Consider the following 6,922-nt stretch of genomic DNA (forward strand, 5'->3'; position numbering starts at 1 on the left):
ATGGGAAAGGGAAGGATGAGACAGAGAAAGCCAAAGTTGGCATGAAATCCTAGGTGGGGGCTTCTAAGCAGGTTAAGTATCAGGAGCATTGACTTGCCAGTGGGGTGGCCAGTACAGTTTTCTCCCTGCCAGAGAGGGTCTCTGGGCCCAGGATTGCAGCAATAGATTTACCAGGGGCAGACTAATCAGTTAAAGGAGGCCCCTTACCCCTCAAGTGTACTGTCTGCGGGATAAAGTGATCAGCTAGGATAATGGATAGATGATGGCAGGGCTCTGCTCTGGTTGGCAATTCATCCTGAGCCTGGAGGCTCAATTACCTTGACTGAGGAGGAGAGAGGGGAAGAGAATGTGCAGTGCTATGCAGCTAGAGGAGCACTGGGTGAGAGTCGGAGGACCTGGGATCCCTCTTTGATCTGGCTCCACAGTTCACTGACAGCAAGAGTTCTCCAACCTTCAGACTCCTCACCAGTACAAGCAACATAATCCCTGCCTCATCTACAAAGTAACACTTCTTCCAAAAGGCACAGACTAGATATCAAAGTCAAATGGCCATTATGCAGTATGTTGGGGTCAGACCAATGCAATCCGGACTCTGGCCTATGGGAGAACTAGGCCAGGCCTGATCTGGCCATGCTTCCAGGACCTCTCCCAAGGATTTTCCTCCCTGTGCGTTTCTCCTGCTTGATGGCCATGACCTTTCATTGTACTGAGACCTGCTTTGCCCTCCAGACTGGGAGGGGGAGGCAGCTAGATTCCTGCTAACTTCTGCCCTGGGTGTGGGGGCCTTAGGGACTGGTAAGCACCTGGCACCCTGCCCACTGCCACCTGAGCAAGGCGTAGTCACTACTGGATTCAGTGTCAAGAAACAGGTTCTAGTCCCAGTTCTGCCATTTACCAGCTGGCAAACCTTAGGCACTTTCTCCTCGGTCTTCAGTATGCTCATTCACAGAATGGGGATAACCACCCCTCTCAGGGGAAGTGAGGATTCACCATTGGTTAGGGTTCATTCCTGCCCACAGGGGCTGGGCCTCACTGACACTCATCATTATAGCCAAAGATGGAAGTAGAAAATGAAAAGATAGAACCACAAGCCGCTCCAGTCTTTAAGAGGGAGAAGGACTGAGCATCTACCCTGTGCCAGACTTTTTCAAACATTAGTTCATTTAAACCTCAAAATGATCCTCCAAAGTCAGTGTTATCATAACCATTTTGCAGGTAAGAAACTGAGGCTCAGAGAAGTGAAGCAACATGTCCAAGATCACATAGCCAGCCAGACTCTGGAGCTTGTGTGAGGAGGGAGCATACAGCACCTTCTCTCGCCCACCTCGATATAAACAGATCGAGTGGCTGGGCCAGAGCCAGGACTCACTGCCCCTTGGGAGGTCCTGTTTCAGGCCCAGATGCTGGTAGGACAAAACATCAAGTAGGTGCTACCGTCTTATCTCTTTCCCACAGCTTAGAGTTTCCCAGTAGGCGGACACACAGGCACCTTCCCAGGGTAGCAGCTGGTGTGCCGGCTCCCTCCTTTACCAAGTCAGGTCTTGTCTGAGGCCCTAACACTCACAGCGCCACCAAACCGGATTTTCCTTTGAGGCTAAGAAGGGAAAAATGAGAGAAAATGGGAGGCCTGCAGTCTAGAGTCACAGCCCAGGGCCCCATATATATAAATGCCTCCTTCCAGATGGGCCACCCAGGGACCACCTCATTGCCAGCTCCATGCTCTCCTGGGATCTGTAACAGCTCAAGAAAAGTAGATGCTCTGAGTTTACAAACTAGAGAATAAGGCAAGGAGTCAGGATCTGGCCTGCCAGGAGGGCCCTGACCCCACTCCAGTAAAAACCGGCACACAATAAACTATGAGGATGCCAATTAAGCCAGTTCTATGATTTCCAAAGTTAGCTAGTAATGAAAGGCCCAGGGAATGGTAACTGAAGAAGGCAATACTGCTGTTCCAGATGTTTCTCCCTGGGTCCAGCTCAGATCCCTTGCTCCCATAACAGGAAGCCAACACCCATGGGATCCCAGAAAGCACAGCTCCTCACCTCATCTGGCCTGCAGACTGAGTGGACTGAGGCTGGGTGAGAAGCTCTCAGCCTCAGGAGGCCAGACCTGACAATCATATAGGAAAACGAGAAGGTCAGGGACCACCTCTCTCAGGTCACCTCCCTCGGGCCAGCAGACCTGGTATACAACTTGTATCCTTCTTTCCCTTCCTGACCACTTCCTCTATGCTACAGAAGGGCCACCAAACAAGTCTGTTCTTCCTGCCCCAAAGTGACAGGAGGGATATCATCACTCCTCCCACCCCTTCCTGCTGAAAATATGTCTTTTGCCTCATCTGGTCCCTCCTGGACTTTCTTTTTTTGAGACAGGGTCTCATTCTCTCACCTACACTGGAGCGTAGCAGCATGATCTCAATTCACTGCAACCTCCACCTCCCAGGCTCAAGTGATTCTCCTGTCTCAGCCTCCTTGAGCAGCTGGGATTATTGGGTGTGCGCCACTACCGCCTGGCTAATTTTTGTATTTTTAGTAGAGATGGGGTTTCGCCATGTTGGCCAGGTTGGTCTCAAACTCCTGACCTCAAATGATCTGCCTGCCTTGGCCTCCCTAAGTGCTAGGATTACGGCTGTGAACCCCTGCACTTGGCCCTTCCTGGGCTTCAGTGACCAACTCGGTCTCCAGCCAAGCCAGAAGAACTAATGCTGTGGGCACTCTGCTCTATGCCTATGCCACCCACAGGATCATTTACTGGCTAGCTGCTTTCTTGCCTGTGGCTACTACTCAAAAGCAGACAAGGACCATCTCAGTCTCACTAAAGGTTCCCTGCAGAGTAGGCTCAAAAGACAGATCAGGTGAAGAAATGGAAAGGCCTAGGACTGGGAATCAGGAATTCCAGGTTTCTCACAGGCCTCCAGTTTATCTATCTGTATGCTGATGGCCATCTCTAAGGCTCTAAGGTCACTTTCAGCATTTTTTTTTTTTTAGGCAAGGTCTCCCAGGCTGGAGTATAGGCATGATTTCAGCTCACTGCAACCTCCATCTCTTAGGCTCAAGCAGTCCTCCTACCTCAGCCTTCCGAGTGGCTAGGACTACAGGTGTATGCCACAAAACCCAGCTAATTTTTGTATTTTTTGTGGAGATAGGGTTTCACCATGTTGGCCAGGCTGGTCTTGAACTCCAGGCGGGCTCAAGCAATCTGCCCGCCTCAGCCTCCCAAAGTGCTGGAATTACAGGCATGAGGCACAGCGCCCAGCATTTTTTTTTTTTTTTTTTTTTTTTTTGAGACAGGGTCATGTTCTGTCTCAAAAAAGAGCTGGCTGGAACACAGTGGCGCAATCTTGGCTTACTGCAACCTCTGCCTCTACTGCAACCTCCGCCTCCTGGGCTCAAGAGATCCTTCCACCTCAGCCTCCCGAGTAGCTGGGATTACAGGTGCCCACCCCAATGCCCACCTAATTTTTTGTACTTTCTTGTAGAGACGGAGTTTCACCATGTTGCCCAGGCTGGTCTCGAATTCCTGAGCTCAAGCGATTCACCTGCCTCAGCCTCCCAAAGTGCTAGGATTATAGGTGTGAGCCACCATGCCCCGCCACTTTCAGCTTCCTAACTTGAAATGTCTCCCAGTAAATAAGTATTAATTACTCCACCGCAGACTAAGGAGAAAAAGGTGAATGAGCCTCTTCCTAGTCCTGAAGCTAATCAGTCTAATGAACTGGTAATGACAACATACTTTTACCTTCTGAGCCACTTCTATTAGCCTCATATACTGCTGAGAGAGTCGAAAGTGCTGAGCTAAGCCAGGGAAGGTAAGAGCAGGCAGGTGACTGCTAAGACACTTCTGTTCTACCTGTCTAACACCTGATATCCTGCAGGGACCAAAGGCCATATTTATGGATGGTGAAGGCAGTGGAAACTGTACTGACCTGGGAGTCAGAAACCCTAAATCCAAGTCCTAGTTCTGCACTAATATGCTATGATCTTAAGTTATTCTTCTCTCTGAAGAGAGAGAAAAGGTCTGAGCTGGTCAATCTATTAAGATTCCTTGCAGGCTAGGCACGGTGGCTCATGCCTATAAACCCAGCACTTTGGGAGGCCAAGGCAGGCGGATCGCCCGAGGTCAGGAGTTCGAGACCAGCCTGGCCAACATGGTGAAACTCCATCTCTACTAAAAATATAAAACATTAGCCAGGCGTGGTGATGGGTGCCTGTAATCCCAGCTACTCAGGAGGCTGAGACAGGACAATCACTTGAACCCGGGAAGCAGAGGTTGCAGTGAGTCGAGATTGTGCCATTGCACTCCAGCCTGGGTGACACAGCCAAACTCCATCTCAAAAAAAAAAAAAAAATGTATCCCTTACAGTGCAGTCTATGGTTTTTAGATATACTCATGCCATGTAGCTAATAGTCACCTGAGTAAGGTAGCCTGTGACCTGCTTTCTTACCCCCAGGGCCTGGCAACTTCCACAACCAAAATGTCTTGAGACAACCTTTGGCCCAGGGTAACTGAAATGGACTTTTAATCTGGAGTCAGAGTCCCCACCATCACCACAGTACCCATGAGTGCTAACGTTTCACTTCTCTAGCATAGAACATGGACTCCTAGCCTTCAACCACGAGACTAGGTTTAGGGCAGTCACCCTGAAACTTCCCATAACTTCCCCTCTATGGCCTTGGGCAGGGACTTACTCTTGGCTTTTTTGAAACAACAATATAAACTAAGTAGGGAACATTGAAGCTTTCAGATACCAGAGATTTTGGGTTGACCGACAGGCTCCAGAAAGTGAGAGAGGGAGAGAGAACTGGACCTGGGATCCCAACTCAGTCCCAGCCCTACAGACAGCAGCAATGTAGAGGGTGTCTGCAGAGCCACATCCCGGGTTTGTGGTTGTGGGGTAAGAAAGACAGATGTCTGGCTGCCTGGTTGGGGACTACAGCCAAAGGGAGGTGCTTCCACTGGGGCCTCACTCTGCCCATAAATACCAGAGATATGCCCTCATTTTTCTCTTCATTTCTCAGACCCTTAGAAGGAAAGAAAGAAAACTAACATTTTCTGGGCCACCACTTGTGCCAAGTGCTGTGCTAAGCACCTTCACATATCTGATCTCATTTAACCCCCAGAGTAATGCTGGGAAGTGGGTGTTACTGTTGCCCTTTACAGTCAGTAAACAGGCTCAGGGATTCAGGATCTTGCCCAAGGTCACAAAGCTAGCAAGTGTAATTCCTTTTCCTAATATATCTCATTGCTCTGCACCCCAAGATGTGGTTGATTGCCTGATAAGCATATAGTAGAAATTCTCGTGCCCTAGCATTCTCCCACAAATCTGAGCTCTTCCTTCCAAGGTCCCATAAATGCAACTGGGAACTCCTTTCCCAGATCTCAAGACCACACTCCTTCCTGGGCCCTAATCCCAGGTGACTGCTCTTCAATTCAAAACACTCCAGGTCCCCACTAAGTTCTCGTAAGTGAATCCCTGGGGAACTGTGACAAAGCATCAGTCACAGGGAGGGTTCAGAATGAGGGGTGCTCTGAGTCCTGGACTAAGCTTAGCCTGCTGTGAACCAGTAGGGAGGTATTGGAGGAGACAGATCCAGTGGGTGAGAGGGAACTCCCCTTAGGGGAGGGGCCTGGATTTCTCCAAGGAAGAAGGAGGCCTGGTGAATAAGAGGCTTTAGGGCTGGGGAAAATCCCGGAAGTGACAGGGGTTCTTAGACAGTCAAAGGGTTTCCATAAGTCATGAGAGAGTCTGGGGTGACCTTGGACAATCTCAATTGGTCAGAGACGGGGAGAAAGGATATTCTCTGGTGTAGGGTCATGGCAGTGCCTCAGGAGCTCTGACTGGTGATTGGGATGGAAAGCACACATCAGGAGGGAGCCTTGTCAGAGTTCTGTGCACAACACTGGTCTCACATGACAGGACAGCTGGGATGGGAGTGGGGTATGGAGTCCATCTTTCCTAAGGGGACCACCAGCCTGTACACATGATCTCTGAGGCCTGGGCTCAGGGGACTCTGTGGGGCAACGTGCGGCCCAGCTTGGAGGCAAGGTGCTAGCCCACTGCCCCACATTTCTCTGTCTGCTAGCTGGGTGTCTGGGTGCTCTCGGGATAGGACATCGGGGGATGCTATACGAGCAGGGACCCTGATGTCTCCCTGCCTGCCCCCATCCCATGCCCAGGATCTGCCTTTGGGAGGAGGCGTATGTTCCCAGGACACACAAAGAGCCCATCTACTGGCTCCTGTGGCTGCTGGAGCTGATGGTCTGTCCTGGTAGTGGTGCTCCCTGTCGCCCTGTAGGTGCTGGGAAGGGGGAGTACCTGCCCACCTGTTGCCGATGCCAGTGGAGGAAGCTGTGTATGAGGGGGTAGGGGGCCATTTTCTGACCCTTCCATGAGGAGAAGGGACTGTCTGTCCCAGGATGGGGCTGAGGGGAGGGAGGCGACCAATGTCAGTCCATCCAGAGGTATGTGTGCCTCGAGGAAAGGGTCAGTCTGTCCTGGGAAGGGGTGGGGGCAGGGCAGTCAGTCCTGAAGTCGGTCTGAGGTCTCTTGGTGTGGGGGCAGTGTGGGGGGCGGGGAGACAAGGGCATCTGTGGATTTGTGGTAGGGGGGAGGGATGGAGAATATGTGTCTATGGAGGGGGGCGCCAGCCATCTGGGGGCCTGTCGGGGTGGCAGAGACAATCATCCCTAAGACCTTGGAGGCAGGGGTGGGTTTGGGGCAGTGTCTGTCATTCTGTTCCACTGTTGGGAGGAGGGCACAGTCGGTCCTTCCTGGGGGCGGGTCAGTCTGGAGGGTGGAGGTGGCAGGTGGAGGTGTGGGCCCGTCCGCCCTCTGGGTCGGAAGTAGGACTGCGAAGGGGGCGGGTCTGGGAAGGCAGGGGTGGTGGGGGTGGGGCAGGAGAGGGAAGGGGGATTAGTGGTC

This window comes from Colobus angolensis, unplaced genomic scaffold (assembly GCF_000951035.1).
Source record: "Colobus angolensis palliatus isolate OR3802 unplaced genomic scaffold, Cang.pa_1.0 Scaffold448, whole genome shotgun sequence".
Lineage (NCBI taxonomy): Eukaryota > Metazoa > Chordata > Mammalia > Primates > Cercopithecidae > Colobus > Colobus angolensis.